We start from the raw sequence: 18,240 nt of genomic DNA, 5'->3' as shown, positions 1-18,240 counted from the left end.
CTCTGTATATTGTGTCAGGGTACAGGTAATACAGCGATCACAGTGACATTGTAAGGGGTGTGGGGCCAGTTCAATGCCCTGCACTCCTTACATATGCCCCTGGCGTGTAAATATGCCTGACAGAAACACTATATTTAATGTATCGTGTAATATATATATACACAGTACAGATCAAAAGTTTGGACACACCTTCTCATTTAAAGATTTTTCTGTATTTTCATGACTATAAAAATTGTAAATTCACACTGAAGGCATCAAAACTATGAATTAACACATGTGGAATTATATACTTAACATTAAAGTGTGAAAAAACTGAAAATATGTCATATATTTTAGGTTCTTCAAAGTAGCCACCTTTTACTTTGATGACTGCTTTGCACACTCTTGGCATTCTCTTGATGAGCTTCAAGAGGTAGTCACTGGAAATGGTCTTCCAACAATCTTGAAGGAGTTCCCAGAGATGCCTAGCACTTGTTGGCCTTTTTGCCTTCACTCTGCGGTCCAGCTCACCCCAAACCATCTCGATTGGGTTCAGGTCTAGATACTGTGGAGGCCAGGTCATCTGGCGTAGCACCCCATCACTCTTCTTCTTGGTCAAATAGCCCTTACACAGCCTGGAGGTGTGTTTGGGGTCATTGTCCTGTTGAAAAATAAATGATGATCCAACTAAGCGCAAACCGGATGGAATAGCATGCCGCTGCAAGATGCTGTGGTAGCCATGCTGGTTCAGTATGCCTTCAATTTTTAATAAATCCCCAACAGTGTCACCAGCAAAGCACCCCCACACCATCACACCTCCTCCTACATGCTTCACGGTGGGAACCAGGCATGTAGAGTCCATCCGTTCACCGTTTCTGCGTCGCACAAAGACACGGTGGTTGGAACCAAAGATCTCAAATTTGGAAATATCAGAATAAAGCACAGATTTCCACTGGTCTAATGTCCATTCTTTGTGTTCTTTAACCCAAAACAAGTCTCTTCTGCTTTTGCCTGTCCTTAGCAGTGGTTACCTAGCAGCTATTTTACCATGAAGGCCTGCTGCACAAAGTTTCCTCTTAACAGTTGTTGTAGAGATGTCTTCTGCTAGAACTCTGTGTGGCATTGACCTGGTCTCTAATCTGAGCTGCTGTTAACCTGTGATTTCTGAGGCTGGTGACTCGGATAAACTTATCCTCAGAAGCAGAGGTGACTCTTGGTCTTCCTGTCCTGGGGCGGTCCTCATGTAAGCCAGTTTCTTTGTAGCGCTTGATTGTTTTTGCAACTGCACTTGGGGACACTTTCAAAGTTTTCCCAATTTTTCGGACTGACTGACCTTTATTTCTTAAAGTAATGATGGCCAGTCGTTTTTCTTTACTTAGCTTCTTTTTTCTTGCCATAATACAAATTCTTATTCTGTAGGACAATCACCTGTGTATCCACCAGACTTCTGTTCAACACAACTGATGGTCCCAACCCCATTTACAGTATAAGGCAAGAAATCCCACTTATTAAACCTGACAGGGCACACCTGTAAAGTGAAAACCATTCCCAGTTACTCCCTCTTGAAGCTCATGAAGAGAATGCCAAGAGTGTGCAAAGCAGTCATCAAAGCAAAAAGTGGCTACTTTGAAGAACCTAGAATATAAGACATATTTTCAGTTGTTTCACACTTTTTTGTTAAGTATGTAATTCCACATGTGTTAATTCATAGTTTTGATGCCTTCAGTGTGAATTTATGATTTTCATTGTCATGAAAATACAGAAAAATCTAAATGAGAAGTGTTGTGAATTCCGCTCTTGGGCTCCCTCCGGTGGTTGTAAGTGGCACTTTTGTGAGTTCTGCTCTTGGGCTCCCTCCGGTGGTTTTAAGTGGAATGGCTGCTCCTTGGATTTAGCAGTCTGCAGCTGCTTCCACTAATTGTCTTTCTGCTCGGCTATTTATGCCTGGCTCTTTCCTTCAGCCAGTGCCACTTGTCAATGTTTCCTGGCTGGATTCACATCTCTGCTTGGATTTTCCTGGTTTCCTGACCAGTTCAGCAAAGATAAGTTCTGGCTTTGCTCATTTCAGTCCACTTGTTGTGGACTTATTGTTCTGTGCATTCTATATTTGTTCAGCTTGTCAGTATGGATTATTTCTGTTAGCTGGAAGCTCTGGGAAGCAGATTTACCCTCCACACCTTTAGTCAGGTGTGGAGATTTTTGTAAACTCTGTGTGGATTGTTTTGTAGTTTTTATACTGACCGGACAGTATCCTTTCCTGTCCTATCGATCAAGCTATCAAGACCACCCAGCACATAAAAGATCGTATAGCAAGCCACAAATCGACCATTCGCTGCTGCAAAACTTGGTTACTGATCCCTGATCATTTTATCAAATGTCGACACACGGTGGCGCAGCTTAAATACCAGGTCATCGAGCAGGTCCCTAGACCCAGGAGAGGTGGTAACCACATTAGACAGCTCAAAATGAGAGAGACTTATTGGATCCACAAACGAGAGACCCTAAGTCCTCAACAGAGAAATTGATTGGTTACTATAACACTATGCTAATTCTCTAATTCTTTACCTTCCAGAGTCCACCTTCCAGTAGGTGAGTTATCTAGCACATAGTTCTAGATTTTTGATTTTCATCAATTTTTGATCTTCATTTATCTTTTCTTTTTTCTTTTTTTTTGAGCATTTTTCTTATTTATCCTTTATTATTTTTATTTTATTATTTATTATTTTTTATTTTTTTGTTCTTTTATATTTATTCTTATTTTTTCCTTTTCATTTTAATTTTTTATTCTTTTATTTTGGCTCATTTACTTATTTTCCTTTTTCCATTTTTTGGTATTTATTTTCATTCATCTTTGCCCCCAATTGTTATTATTTTTTATTGGTTTTTATTTTTTTCATGTTTTCATGTTTTTTTTCAGGATTTTTTTTCAGGATTTTTTTTTTCTTCATTATTTTCATTTTTTTCTTTCCTCCTTGTTTATTTATTATTTATTATTTATTTTTTATCCCCTCATATCCATCTCAGTTACTATTTCTTTTCTGCCGCAACATATAACTAGTCTTTTTTGCCCCCTGTTGTGAATTCTGTGGTCAAGCTCCCTCCTGTGGTCATGAGTGGTACTTCGGCTGGTTCTGTCCATGAGCTTCCTCTGGTGGATGTGAGTGGGGCTGTGGCTTCTGAGTTTCCTTCCTCAGGTGACGAGGTTAAGTCGTTAGGTGCTGCTCTATTTAACTCCACCTAGTTCTTTGTTCCTGGCCTCCAGTCAATGTTGCAGTATTGGTGTTGCTCTCTCCTGGATCGTTCTTGTGACCTGTCCTCCCTGCATAAGTTAAGTTCTGCTTGTGTTACTTTTGTTTGCTATTGTTTCTGTCCAGCTTGCTATATTGGTTTGTTTTGCTTGCTGGAAGCTCTGGGACGCGGAGGGAGCACCTCCGTACCGTTAGTCGGTGCGGAGGGTCTTTTTGCGCCCTCTGCGTGGTTGTTTGTAGGTTTTTGTGCTGACCGCAAAGCTATCTTTCCTATCCTCGGTCTATTCAGTAAGTCGGGCCTCACTTTGCTAAAATCTATTTCATCTCTGTGTTTGTGTTTCATCTTTGCTCACAGTCATTATATGTGGGGGGCTGCCTTTTCCTTTGGGGAATTTCTCTGAGGCAAGGTAGGCTTATTTTTCTATCTTCAGGGCTAGCTAGTTTCTCAGGCTGTGCCGAGGCTCCTAGGTCTGGTCAGGAGCGCTCCACGGCTACTTCTAGTGTGGTGTGATAGGATTAGGGATTGCGGTCAGCAGAGTTCCCACGTCTCAGAGCTCGTCCTATGTTATTAGTAACTATCAGGTCACTTTGTGTGCTCTTAAACACCAGGTCCATTGTGTTTCTTAACCACCAGTTCATAACAGTACTGGAGGCCCAAAGTACTAATGCTTCTCAATAGAGGGAAAAGTGAAGTTCTGAGACCATTTTTTTTTCTCTGCACTGTGTTTTGTCTTTCTTTTCCCGTAGACATTTGGGTGGTTCAGGACACAGGTGTAGTGATGGACATTAAAGGTCTGTCTGCTTGTGTGGATCATCTCACTGCAAGAGTACAAAAAATTCAAGACATTGTGGTTCAGAAATCTATGTTAGAACCTAGAATTCCTATTCCTGATTTATTTTCTGGAGATAGAGCTAAGTTTCTGAATTTCAAAAATAATTGCAAACTGTTTCTGGCTTTGAAACCCCACTCCTCTGGTGACCCAGTTCAACAAGTTAGGATCATTATTTCTTTATTACGTGGCGACCCTCAAGACTGGGCATTTTCCCTTGCGCCAGGAGATCCTGCATTATGTGATATTGATGCATTTTTTCTGGCACTCGGATTGCTTTATGATGAACCTAATTCAGTGGATCAGGCAGAGAAAAATTTGCTGGCTCTGTGTCAGGGTCAAGATGAGGTAGAGATATATTGTCAGAAGTTCAGGAAGTGGTCTGTGCTCACTCAATGGAATGAATGTGCGCTGGCAGCAATTTTCAGAAAGGGTCTCTCTGAAGCCCTTAAAGATGTCATGGTGGGATTTCCCATGCCTGCTGGTCTGAATGAGTCTATGTCTTTGGCCATTCAGATCGATCGACGCTTGCGTGAGCGTAAAGCTGTGCAACATTTGGCGGTATTATCTGAGCATAAACCTGGGCCTATGCAGTGTGATAGGACTTTGACCAGAGCTGAACGGCAAGAACACAGACGTCGGAATGGGCTATGTTTTTACTGTGGTGATTCCACTCATGCTATCTCCGATTGTCCTAAGCGCACCAGGCGTTTCGCTAGGTCTGCCACCATTGGTACGGTACAGTCGAAATTTCTTTTGTCCATTACTTTGATCTGCTCTTTGTCATCCTATTCTGTCATGGCATTTGTGGATTCAGGCGCTGCCCTGAATTTGATGGACTTGGAGTTTGCTAGGCGCTGTGGGTTTTTCTTGGAGCCCTTGCAGTATCCTATTCCATTGAGAGGAATTGATGCTACGCCTTTGGCCAAGAATAAGCCTCAGTACTGGACCCAACTGACCATGTGCATGGCTCCTGCGCATCAGTAGGATGTTCGCTTTTTGGTGTTGCATAATCTGCATGATGTGGTCGTGTTGGGGTTGCCATGGCTACAAGTCCATAACCCAGTATTGGATTGGAAATCTATGTCTGTGTCCAGCTGGGGTTGTCAGGGGGTACATGGTGATGTTCCATTTCTGTCTATTTCATCATCCACCCCTTCTGTGGTCTCAGAGTTCTTGTCGGATTACCGGGATGTATTTGATGAGCCCAAATCCAGTGCCCTACCTCCGCATAGGGATTGCGATTGTGCTATCGATTTGATTCCTGGTAGTAAGTTTCCTAAAGGTCGACTGTTTAATTTGTCTGTGCCTGAGCACACCGCTATGCGGAGTTACGTAAAGGAGAAGGGTCATATTCGCCGCCGCCATTGGGAGCAGGGTTCTTTTTTGTGGCCAAGAAGGATGGTTCGTTGAGACCTTGTATTGATTACTGCCTTCTAAATAAAATCACAGTCAAATTTCAGTACCCCTTGCCGCTGCTGTCTGATTTGTTTGCTCGGATTAAGGGGGCTAGTTGGTTCACCAAGATAGATCTTCGTGGTGCGTATAATCTTGTGCGTATTAAACAGGGCGATGAATGGAAAACAGCATTTAATACGCCCGAGGGCCATTTTGAGTACCTGGTTATGCCATTCGGGCTTTCCAATGCTCCATCAGTATTTCAGTCCTTTATGCATGACATCTTCCGAGAGTACCTGGATAAATTCCTGATTGTATACTTGGATGATATTTTGGTCTTCTCGGATGATTGGGAGTCTCACGTGAAGCAGGTTAGAATGGTGTTCCAGGTCCTGCGTGCGAATTCTTTGTTTGTGAAGGGGTCAAAGTGTCTCTTTGGTGTTCAGAAGGTTTCATTTTTGGGTTTCATTTTTCCCCTTCTACTATCGAGATGGACCCTGTTAAAGTTCAGGCCATTTATGATTGGACTCAGCCGACATCTCTGAAGAGTCTGCAAAAGTTCCTGGGCTTCATCAATAATTTTTCTAGTGTTGCTAAACCGTTGACTGATTTAACTAAGAAGGGTGCTGATGTGGTCAATTGGTCTTCTGCTGCTGTGGAAGCTTTTCAGGAGTTGAAGCGTCGTTTTTCTTCTGCCCCTGTGTTGTGCCAGCCAGATGTTTCGCTCCCGTTCCAGGTCGAGGTTGATGCCTCTGAGATTGGAGCAGGGGCTGTTTTGTCGCAAAGAAGTTCTGATGGCTCGGTGATGAAACCATGTGCCTTCTTTTCCAGGAAGTTTTCGCCTGCTGAGCGTAATTATGATGTTGGCAATCGAGAGTTGCTGGCCATGAAGTGGGAATTCGAGGAGTGGCGTCATTGGCTTGAAGGAGCTAAGCATCGCGTGGTGGTCTTGACTGATCACAAGAACTTGACTTATCTTGAGTCTGCCAAACGGTTGAATCCTAGACAGGCTCGTTGGTCGCTGTTTTTCTCCCGTTTTGACTTTGTGGTTTCGTACCTTCCGGGCTCTAAGAATGTGAAGGCGGATGCCCTGTCTAGGAGTTTTGTGCCCGACTCTCCGGCTTTGCCTGAGCCGGCGGGTATTCTCAAAGAGGGGGTAATTTTGTCTGCCATCTCCCCTGATTTGCGGCGGGTGCTGCAAAAATTTCAGGCTAATAGACCTGACCGTTGCCCAGCGGAGAAACTGTTTGTCCCTGATAAATGGACGAGTAGAGTTATCTCTGAGGTTCATTGTTCGGTGTTGGCTGGTCATCCTGGAATCTTTGGTACCAGAGATTTGGTGGCTAGATCCTTTTGGTGGCCGTCTCTGTCGCGGGATGTGCGTTCGTTTGTGCAGTCCTGTGGGATTTGTGCTCGGGCTAAGCCCTGCTGTTCTCGTGCCAGTGGGTTGCTTTTGCCCTTGCCGGTCCCGAAGAGGCCCTGGACACATATCTCTATGGATTTTATTTCAGATCTCCCCGTCTCTCAAAAGATGTCGGTCATTTGGGTGGTTTGTGATCGCTTCTCTAAGATGGTCCATTTGGTACCCTTGTCTAAATTGCCTTCCTCCTCTGATTTGGTGCCATTGTTTTTCCAGCATGTGGTTCGTTTACATGGCATTCTGGAGAACATCGTTTCTGACAGAGGTTCCCAGTTTGTTTCGAGGTTTTGGCGAGCCTTTTGTGCTAGGATGGGCATTGATTTGTCTTTTTTCTCGGCCTTCCATCCTCAGACAAATGGCCAAACCGAACGAACCAATCAGACCTTGGAAACATATCTGAGATGTTTTGTTTCTGCTGATCAGGATGATTGGGTGTCCTTTTTGCCTTTGGCTGAGTTTGCCCTTAATAATCGGGCCAGCTCGGCTACTTTGGTTTCGCCGTTTGTCTGCAATTCTGGTTTCCATCCTCGTTTCTCTTCAGGGCAGGTTGAGTCTTCGGACTGTCCTGGTGTGGATACTGTGGTGGATAGGTTGCAGCACTCATGTAATGGAGAATTTGACATTGTCACAGGAGAAGGCTCAACGTTTCGCTAACCGCAGGCGCTGTGTGGGTCCCTGACTTCGTGTTGGGGATTTGGTTTGGTTGTCGTCTCGTTATATTCCTATGAAAGTTTCCTCTCCTAAGTTTAAGCCTCGTTTCATTGGTCCGTATAGGATTTGTGAGGTTCTTAATCCTGTGTCGTTTCGTTTGACCCTTCCAGCTTCTTTTTCCATCCATAATGTATTCCATAGGTCATTGTTGCGGAGATACGTGGCACCTGTGGTTCCATCCGTTGATCCTCCTGCCCCGGTTTTGGTTGAGGGGGAGTTGGAGTAAATAGTGGAGAAGATTTTGGATTCGTATTTCGAGACGGAAACTCCAGTACCTGGTTAAGTGGAACGGTTATGGTCAGGAAGATAATTCATGGGTCTTTGCCTCTGATGTTCATGCTGCCGATCTGGTTCGTGCCTTTCATTTGGCTCATCCTGGTCGGCCTGGGGGCTCTGGTGAGGGTTCGGTGACCCCTCCTCAAGGGGGGGGGTACTGTTGTGAATTCTGTGGTCAAGCTCCCTCCTGTGGTCATGAGTGGTACTTCGGCTGGTTCTGTCCATGAGCTTCCTCTGATGGATGTGAGTGGGGCTGCGCCTTCTGAGTTAACTTCCTCAGGTGACGAGGTTAAGTCGTTAGGTGCTGCTCTATTTAACTCCACCTAGTTCTTTGTTCCTGGCCTCCAGTCAATGTTCCAGTATTGGTCTTGCTCTCTCCTGGATCGTTCTTGTGACCTGTCCTCCCTGCATAAGCTAAGTTCTGCTTGTGTTACTTTTGTTTCTGTCCAGCTTGCTATATTGGTTTGTTTTGCTTGCTGGAAGCTCTGGGACGCGGTGGGAGCACCTCCGTACCGTTAGTCGGTGCGGAGGGTCTTTTTCCGCACTCTGCGTGGTTGTTTGTAGGTTTTTGTGCTGACCGCAAAGCTATCTTTCCTATCCTCGGTCTATTCAGTAAGTCGGGCCTCACTTTGCTAAAATCTATTTCATCTCTGTGTTTGTGTTTTCATCTTTGCTCACAGTCATTATATGTGGGGGGCTGCCTTTTCCTTTGGGGAATTTCTCTGAGGCAAGGTAGGCTTATTTTTCTATCTTCAGGGTTAGCTAGTTTCTCAGGCTGTGCCGAGGCGCCTAGGTCTGGTCAGGAGCGCTCCACGGCTACTTCTAGTGTGGTGTGATAGGATTAGGGATTGCGGTCAGCAGAGTTCCCACGTCTCAGAGCTCGTCCTATGTTATTAGTAACTATCAGGTCACTTTGTGTGCTCTTAACCACCAGGTCCATTGTGTTTCTTAACCACCAGTTCATAACAGCCCCCCTCCCTTTACCAACTTCCATCTTCCTACAGCGGGCCCTGCAGTTCACCACAGGTTAATTACATTGCTAGCATCCATTACCAGGACAATGCTCTCATGTCCACCCCCTTCCCTTTACACACTCAGAAGCGCTTAGCCACTCCCACTCAAGGGCAACTTCTTGCCCATACTCTCACACAGAGCTCAGTGCGGAGGCGTGGCTCCGATGTCACTTCCGGTCCGGTACTTCCGGTCCGACGCTATTTGAGGGCGGCAGCCCCAGCCACTCTCAATTTCCGGGTCTCCCCCCAGGACATCGCAGCAAGGCGCGGGATGCGCCGCTAATCCTCCCAGGGACCCTTTTCAGGTATACATATGCCGCCTCTTCTCTGGCCATTTACGGCCACTTTTTTCCTGATATCATCCTCTGACCCCTCATACCTGTACCTATTTTTACAGACCCACTAGGTGTCTAACGGCCCTCACCACCCAGATTCTGTGCTCCAGGGACACTTCTGCCCGGACTGGCTTTATTATAAGGTACAGCATATGTTTACTCTGTCCCGTGTGTTGCTAGTTTCAAATGCTCTTGTGGTTCCCCCGTATGGTACTTTATCCCAGTACCCTACACATATCAGTTCTATGCCTGGACTAACTCCATTATCTCCTATCTGCCCTTTTGGGCCCCCGTAGCATTATTATTCCTCTCCTATCTCTATAACCTGACACTACTCTCTAATATATGCCACACTGGATACACGTGTCTGGATCCCACCCTCCTCCGTTAGGCTCTATCGACATTCCCTACTCTTCATTCCTATTTAATTATTATGTCATCTTGCCTGTTATGATCTGGTGGTTTAAGGAACAACATGAGACAAGCTCTGAAGAAGGTGGTATCTGTACTGACCGCAGACCCTGAACCTAGCAGCGCAACTAGAAATAGCCGTGGGGGGTGCCTGACGCTCCCTAGACCCCTCGGCACAGCCTAAGATCTAACTTCCCCTAAAGATGGAAACAGGAAACCTATCTTGCCTCAGAGAAAATCCCCAAAGGAAAGATAGCCCCCCACAAATATTGACGGTGAGAAGAGGGGAAAATAACATACGCAGAAATGAAATCAGATTTTAGCATAGGAGGCCAGTCTAGCTTGATAGATAGGACAGGAAAGGATACTGTGCGGTCAGTATAAAAACTACAAAACAATCCACACAGAGTTTACAAAATCTCCACACCTGACTAAAGGTGTGGAGGGTAGGGTTGAGCGAAACGGATCGTTCATTTTCAAAAGTCGCCGACTTTTGGCAAAGTCGGGTTTCATGAAACCCGACCCGACCCCTGTGTGGGGTCGGCCATGCGGTACGCGACTTTCGCGCCAAAGTCGCGTTTCAATGACGCTAAAAGCGCCATTTCTCAGCCAATGAAGGTGGACGCAGAGTGTGGGCAGCGTGATGACATAGGTCCTGGTCCCCACCATCTTAGAGAAGGGCATTGCAGTGATTGGCTTGCTGTCTGCGGCGTCACAGGGGCTATAAAGAGGCGTTCCCGCCGACCGCCATCTTACTGCTGCTGATCTGAGCCTAGGGAGAGGTTGCTGCCGCTTCGTCAGAAGCAGGGATAGCGTTGGGCAGGGTCCATTAACCACCAAACCACTTGTGCTGTAGCGATTTCCACTGTCCACAAAAAACAGAGAAACAGCAAAGGCCATAAAATTGGGGATCACCAGGCAGCAAAGGTTTAAACAGCAAACACAGCTTTTATTAAGGTATAACACGAGACAAACATGTTAAAAACATTTAAAAAACATAATGAACAATTGCCTAAGATAGGGCATATGCCTGTATATACATAAAACAGGGGACGAAAAAAAAAAATATATATATATATGCAAGTATTCCTCCAAGTCCTATATGAACAGCATAAGTACTGAAATATGCATCAAATATATATAGACACCTGTGAATCACATAGGATCTAAGTAGGACCGAGGTGGGTGGATGCTTGCAAAGAGACAGCTCATAAAAGGGCCCATAATAGATCTATACACACTAGGAACCTGAAATAAGGTATGCAAAATGGTAGCACTCAAAACAAGGATATATGCGGCATGAGGCTATATATACCTATAACCCATACTCTATGGACGGTACAATAACCAAGGAGCCCTAAAGAAGTCACCACTCAAATGCACAGAATCAAGCATAGAGCTGCATGTTATGAATAGTAAAGCTCCACAAGTAATGCGGTATAAGGTAAACCAAAATGGCCCTAGAAGTAAAATACAGGGACATACCAAAGCATGCACACATAAACCTGCTCAAAAAGAGCCAATTGTCTAGTTGCAGAGCATACCCCCCAATCGTACCCCTAAAAGAAAAACCTTGTTGGTAATATAACCATAATAGGTGGCAGGCATACAAAAAAGCGAGTACCCTACGCGTGTCGCCACTACGGTGGCTTCATCAGGGGTGTGATTATCGCTACCACAGCCCGTGTATAAATACCTTTAATGTTGATGTAAAAATCGCCTCAGCTGTGTACCCTTTCCTGGGCATGGCAGAGCTAAATAGGACCTGTGGAATCCATAAACCATGTGGAAAGCAGAGTGTCCACTGCGCAGGCGCCGGCGTGCTACAACAGGAAACGCCCAGCGCCTAGCAACAAAGAGTATACACCAATACCGCTTGCATAGTGACGCCAGCTTCCTGTGATGGCGTCTCATACTCAGCCGCTATAGCGGTGCTAAGCGCCAAGGTACACACCGACTACTGCGCAGGTGCCGGCGACCCGAAACCGGAAGCGCCAGACCCTGTGCACCAATGTCTCCTGCAAAGCTGCATGCGATGGCGTCCCATACACAGCAGCTGAGGCAGTACAGAGCGCCGCTTAACCCAGACCCAGTAATGACCGGCTCTAAGCAACCAATTGAGGATGCGAGGCCTCAGTCACCAGAGGAAAGGATCTGTTTTGCAGGCGCCGGCATGTAAGACCCGGAACTAGCACAGTGACAATTCAAGGGCTGAGGGCCAGCATATAACGGCACCCAAATACATAGGAATGAAACTATGCCTATGTGCCAACATGTACCCGGCTACATTTTTAATATCAAATGCACCCATATCATAAACCCAGCACCTAAATAAAATAAACCCTTTAATGAACAACAGAAATATACATACAGTGGAAGGTAGAGAGTATATAGACATATCTGCCAGCTTTAATATGGTCACATGGTTCTAATGTAGTACAAAGTAGTCCAATCATGATATATGACACAAAAAGACATACAGTAATATGCATAATGTTGAAAGCCCTATATATAATTCTTATGAGCATAACAGAATAAATAATTCAAAACAGTGGCCAAAGAATTATTCTATATAGAGTAGAACCCCTAAGCAAAATGACCCAAATACACCTTATCACAAGTGCAGCCACAGAACTCCAGATACCAGGGTGTCCTACTTCAATCCCATTATACATGCCTCAGAATGTCAACAAGGTGCAAAACAAGCCTAATACACCAGTATCAGCGTGGTCCCCTAAGGTGGGCCAAACCCAGGGGAGACACTGACCACAAAGTGCAGAGAAAGGCTAAAAACATATACATATATATACTCTACAAGATTTCCACCCCGGCGGATAATATTACTTATGCACCTACATATACCTCACGCTAAGAATGGAACCAAGTCTGGTCATACCACACATCATACAGGGAACCCCAACATACAAGAAAGTAGATACATGCTACCAAGAAGTATAAGCTCCAAAGGACTAATGACTACAATATGTTTCATATGAAGTTCTTAAAATGTTAGTATATAATAGTACATATGGGAATATGAACAGAGCCCCAATAAAGAGTAAATAGCAAACAATGGGGGCTAAATACATAAAGAATAGAACATTGCCCACAAAATAAACCCACAAAAGGTAAAATATGCTGTTCATATAGTACAAATCAAAGATGAGGATACTCGAGATAGAAATAAGTATGATATACAAAAACATAAAAAATATAAATATATATATATATATATAACATATAGGGCTCTAAAGTTCCTGGTGAAGAACAAGAAGTATACAGAATGTAATAAGGCACCATTTAAACACCAAACTGAGGCACATAAAGTCAAATATGTTTGTAAAATCCAGTGAAAAGTAGGTCCTCATTAAGGCCCATTGGGGCAACACAATTCAACTCAAAAATCCATCTTGATTCACGTCTGAGCAGTTCTAAAGTGATGTTGCCACCTCTGATGTTGACAGGGACTTTTTCGAGGCCGCAGATCCTAGTTCCGTTCCAACGCGAATTATGCTCCATTAGGTAGTGTGAGGCAACTGACGTAAGGGTCTTTCCCTTCATCTTGTCCTTCTTTGCCGTAGTTATATTTGAGAAATGTTGTTGGATCCTTTTCCTCAATTCTTGTGTTGTTTGACCTACGTAGACCTTCGAGCAAGGACATATCAAGGCATAGATAAGGTTTTTGGTCTTACAATTAAAATATGTTCTGGGGGCAATCTGAAAAGGTAAAGAAGATGACGTGCCATTAGTATCTCCGGCTGTAAAAGGACAAATATTACAGTTCCCGCACGGAAAAGTGCCACGAAGGCGGAATCCACTGTTAGTACTCACAGTGGGACGTTGAAACTGGCTGTGACTGAGACAGTCTTTAAGATTCCTAGCCCTTCTGGCTATTAAATTGGGCCTAGACGAAATGTGCAGTACCAGCTTAGATTCACTTAATAGCAAACCCCAGTACTTAGACAAGATATTACGTATGTCTTGCCACTGATTATTAAAGGATGTAATAATCCCTAGTGGCCTACCTGGGGTTTTAGCCCGGGGACACAGTAAACTGGCCCTGTCTTGATCTCTAGCCGCAACAAAAGCACGCGAGATTACCTTTTTTGGGTAGCCTCTTTCTTTAAATCTTGAAGACAGTTCACGAGAATGTTTGAAAAAGTCCTCTTGCTGGGTACAATTCCTTTTGACTCTATAAAATTGGCCCTTCGGTATCCCTTCCTTTAGGTGCTGTGGATGAAAGCTGGTAAAATGCAGCAGGCTATTAGTCGCCGTAGGCTTACGATATAGACTCGTAGTAATTTTGGAATCCCTCACGTTGAGTTGCAGGTCAAGAAATTCGATCTCCGTTTGTGACATATGTGAAGTGAGGCGGATGTTCCAGGGGTTATCATTTAGGGTCCCGATGAAAAGTTGACAATCCTCCAGGGTGCCTGTCCAGAGGAATAAAACGTCATCAATATAACGCAGCCATTTGGTAACATGAGTGGAGAATCCCTCCAGACAGAACACCCTGGTTTCCTCCCACCAACCTAAAAATAGGTTGGCATACGATGGAGCTCACCGGGCACCCATAGCTGTACCCCTTACTTGCCTGTAGTACACTCGGTCAAAAGTGAAGTAGTTTTGGTCCAAAATAAACCAGAGAAGGTCCAATAGAAAGGAATCATGCTTTCTGTCCCCAGAGGTATCAAGGTCGAGGAAATAGGACACGGCCTGCGTCCCTAAGTCATGTCCTATGCAGGTGTACAGTGACTCTACATCTAGAGTCACTAACCAAGTTCCAATAGGGACCGCCAGATCCTGGACCTGCTGTATCAGGAAAGTGGAGTCTCTAACAAAGGATTGCAGAGAGGCGACCAGAGGCTGTAGGAAAAATTCGACATAAATACATGGTCTTTCCAATAACCCACCTATCCCTGATATTATCGGCCTACCTGGAGGTGCTGCAAGGGACTTATGCACCTTTGGGAGCATATAGAAAGTAGGGATTTTAGGATGACAATTAAACATAAAGTCCCTCTCCCGCTTGTTAATGATGTTACTCGTGAATGCTGCCTCCAAAAGCCGAAATAGTTTGGCCTGAAAAACATGAGAGGGATCAGAGGGGAGGGTCTGGTAGCAGTCCCGGTTCAATAGTTGGCGTCTAGCTTCCTGCAAGTAAAGCTCAATTGGCCAAATGACCAAGTTGCCCCCCTTATCTGCCTCGCGGATAACAAATTCTCGGTTGGAACCCAAACTGGCAATGGCAGCCTGCTCAGCCTTACTGATGTTTCTGCCCCTATTGGGGTCCAATTTTAGTTGTTGTACCTCGCAGACCACCGCGCTAAAAAAGTGTTGTACTACTGGAAAAAGTGAAAATGCCGGGGTAGCTTGTGAAGGCAACCTACCAGTGAACCTTCTCCTTGGACAACTTTCATCCCCCTCCTCAAGTAAATCCAAAAGATCCCTAAGGACCAATCTATCAGCCATAGGATGATCATCCAATATAGACGGTTGATGGAAAAGCAATTTAAAGGTGAGTTGTCTGCAAAAAAGGTAGACATCCTTAATAACAGTAAATTTGTCAAGGCCACTGGTAGGGCAAAAAGAAAGACCTTTTTCCAGGACTGATATTTCAATTTCAGAAAGAGCATAGTTGGATAAATTGAGGATTTGCAGCTTACCAGATTCCACTGTAAGCTCCATTGTAGCGTCCGGAACTAATACTTATTGTTCGATCGGGTCTCTCACCTGTACCGAGGCGACCATGCTCTGTAATTCCGGGATTGCTTTTTTCGGACCGTGCCTCCTCCTGCAGCCCCTCCTGTTGCGCCTTCGATATCGCTCAGTTCGGAGGATAAAAAATCATCGCTTGATGGTTGATCATGTACAGTGTTGGTGGCACCTTCAGTGGGTGCTTTATCACCAGTAGGCCTCTTATTGCCTCTATGAACCCATTTAAAGGCCCGTTCATGTTTAAAATCAAGCTGGTCCCTTCTAAATTTCAACTTCTTTCTACCAATGACATCCTTTTCAAAGGTATCAATAGTGGACTTTAACTGAGTCTGAAATGGTTCCACCAAAGTTTTTTTTATCAAATTTATCCAACTTCCCTTCACAGGCCTTTATTTTATCTCTCAAAGCCTCCAAAACACTGTCCAACACCACCTTTTGTTTGCAGGGACAGTGGAAGCTACATTTTTTTTCATCAGCGCTGTAGCTCATTGGGCTGCCCTAGAAGGCTCCCTGATAGCTGCATTGCTGTGTGTACGCCGCTGTGCAAACCAACTGCTTTTTTCAAAGCACAAATCCTGTTGTTCCTTCCTTTCTGCACAGCTATCTTTTTTGTTTGTCCACACTTTTTATTTAATTTGTGCATCAGTCCACTCCTTATTGCTGCCTGCCATACCTGGCTGAGATTACAGCAGGGAGATAGTAATTGTAGGACTTTTTTTTTTTTTAACTCTCCCTAAAAAAATAAGTTGTGGGAGATTAAGATTGGCATTTCTGCTAGAGTGCCATCCCTGTGTGTGCCATCTCTCTCACATAGTGGGCCATAGAAAGCCTTATTATTTTTCTGTTTTTTTTTTGGGGGGGTTATAAATTCTCCCTGAAAAAAACAGTGGGAGATTAATATTGGCCTTTGGGCTTGTGTGCCAGTCCTGAGTGTGCCATCTCTCTCTCAAATAGTGAGCCATAGAAAGCCTATTTATTTATTTTTTTTAAAATTTGGTTTCTAAATTCTCCCTGAAAAAATAACAAAAAACCGTGGGAGATTAACATTGGCCTTTCTGCTTGTGTGCCAGTCCTGACTCCTGGGTGTGCCATCTCTCTCTCTCAAATAGTGGGCCATAGAAAGCCTATTTTTTTTATTTGGTTTCTAAATTCTCCCTGAAACAATAAAAAAAAATCAGTGGGAGATTAATATTGGCCTTTCTGCTTGTGTGCCATTCCTGACTCCTGGGTGGGCCATCTCTCTCTCTCAAATAGTGGGCCATAGAAAGCCTATTTTTTTTAATTTTTTTATTTGGTTTCTAAATTCTCCCTGAAAAAATCATTTTTTTTTATTTGGTTTCTAAATTCTCCCTGAAAAGATAAAAAAAATCAGTGGGAGATTAATATTGGCCTTTCTGCTTGTGTGCCATTCCTGACTCCTGGGTGTGCCATCTCTCTCTCTCAAATAGTGGGCCATAGAAAGCCTATTTTTTTTTATTTGGTTTCTAAATTCTCCCTGAAAAAAATCAATTTTTTTTATTTGGTTTCTAAATTCTCCCTGAAAAAATAAAAAAAAAATCAGTGGGAGATTATTATTGGCCTTTCTGCTTGTGTGCCACTCCTGACTCCTGGGTGTGCCATCTCTCTCTCTCAAATAGTGGGCCATAGAAAGCCTATTTTTTTTTATTTGGTTTCTAAATTCTCCCTGAAAAAATAAAAAAAAATCAGTGGGAGATTAATATTGGCCTTTCTGCTTGTGTGCCACTCCTGACTCCTGGGTGTGCCATCTCTCTCTCTCAAATAGTGGGCCATAGAAAGCTTTTTTTTTTTTTCTTTGGTTTCTAAATTCTCCCTGGAAAAATTAAAAAAAATCAGTGGGAGATTAATATTGGCCTTTCAGCTTGTGTGCCAGTCCTGACTCCTGGGTGTGCCATCACTCTCTCTCAAATAGTGGGCCATAGAAAGCCTATTTTTTTTAATTTGGTTTCTAAATTCTCCCTGAAAAAATAAAAAAAAAATCAGTGGGAGATTAATATTGGCCTTTCTGCTTGTGTGCCAGTCCTGACTCCTGGGTGTGCCATCTCTCTCTCTCTCAAATAGTGGGCCATAGAAAGCCTATTTTTTTTTATTTGGTTTCTAAATTCTCCCTGAAATAATAAAAGAAAAATCAGTGGGAGATTAATATTGGCCTTTCTGCTTGTGTGCCATTCCTGACTCCTGGGTGTGCCATCTCTCTCTCTCTCAAATAGTGGGCCATAGAAAGCCTATTTTTTTTATTTGGTTTCTAAATTCTCGCTGAAAAAAATCAATTTTTTTTATTTGGTTTCTAAATTCTCCCTGAAAAAAAAAAAAATCAGTGGGAGATTAATATTGGCCTTTCTGCTTGTGTGCCATTCCTGACTCCTGGGTGTGCCATCTCTCTCTCTCAAATAGTGGGCCATAGAAAGCCTATTTTTTTATTTATTTGTTTTCTAAATTCTCCCTGAAAAAATAAAAAAAAACAGTGAGAGTTTAATATTGGCCTTTCTGCTTGTGTGCCACTCCTGACTCCTGGTTGTGCCATCTCTCTCTCTCAAATAGTGGGCCATAGAAAGCCTATTTTTTTTTTTATTTGGTTTCTAAATTCTCCCTGAAAAAAATCAATTTTTTTAATTTGGTTTCTAAATTCTCCCTGAAAAAATAGTGGGCCATAGAAAGCCTATTTTTTTTTATTTGTTTTCTAAATTCTCCCTGAAAAAATAAAAAAAAATCAGTGGGAGATTAATATTGGCCTTTCTGCTTGTGTGCCAGTCCTGACTCCTGGGTGTGCCATCTCTCTCTCTCTCTCTCAAATAGTGGGCCATAGAAAGCCTATTTTTTTTTATTTGGTTTCTAAATTCTCCCTGAAAAAATAAAAGAAAAATCAGTGGGAGATTAATATTG

The 18,240-nt window shown here is 43.7% G+C and overlaps 1 long non-coding RNA gene across 1 annotated transcript; it reads right to left on the bottom strand.

The window, feature by feature from the left end:
* Positions 1–10,549: 10,549 nt before the first annotated feature.
* Positions 10,550–17,059, bottom strand: LOC138642339 (uncharacterized). Its single transcript, XR_011314024.1, has 3 exons — positions 14,559–17,059; positions 13,723–14,487; positions 10,550–13,338 (listed from the first exon to the last, which is right to left on the bottom strand). It is a non-coding gene; the product is annotated as an uncharacterized lncRNA (long non-coding RNA).
* Positions 17,060–18,240: the final 1,181 nt, after the last annotated feature.

The sequence above is a fragment of the Ranitomeya imitator genome, chromosome 6 (assembly GCF_032444005.1).
Source record: "Ranitomeya imitator isolate aRanImi1 chromosome 6, aRanImi1.pri, whole genome shotgun sequence".
Classification (NCBI taxonomy): domain Eukaryota; kingdom Metazoa; phylum Chordata; class Amphibia; order Anura; family Dendrobatidae; genus Ranitomeya; species Ranitomeya imitator.
This window is presented reverse-complemented; position numbering and strand designations above follow the sequence as displayed.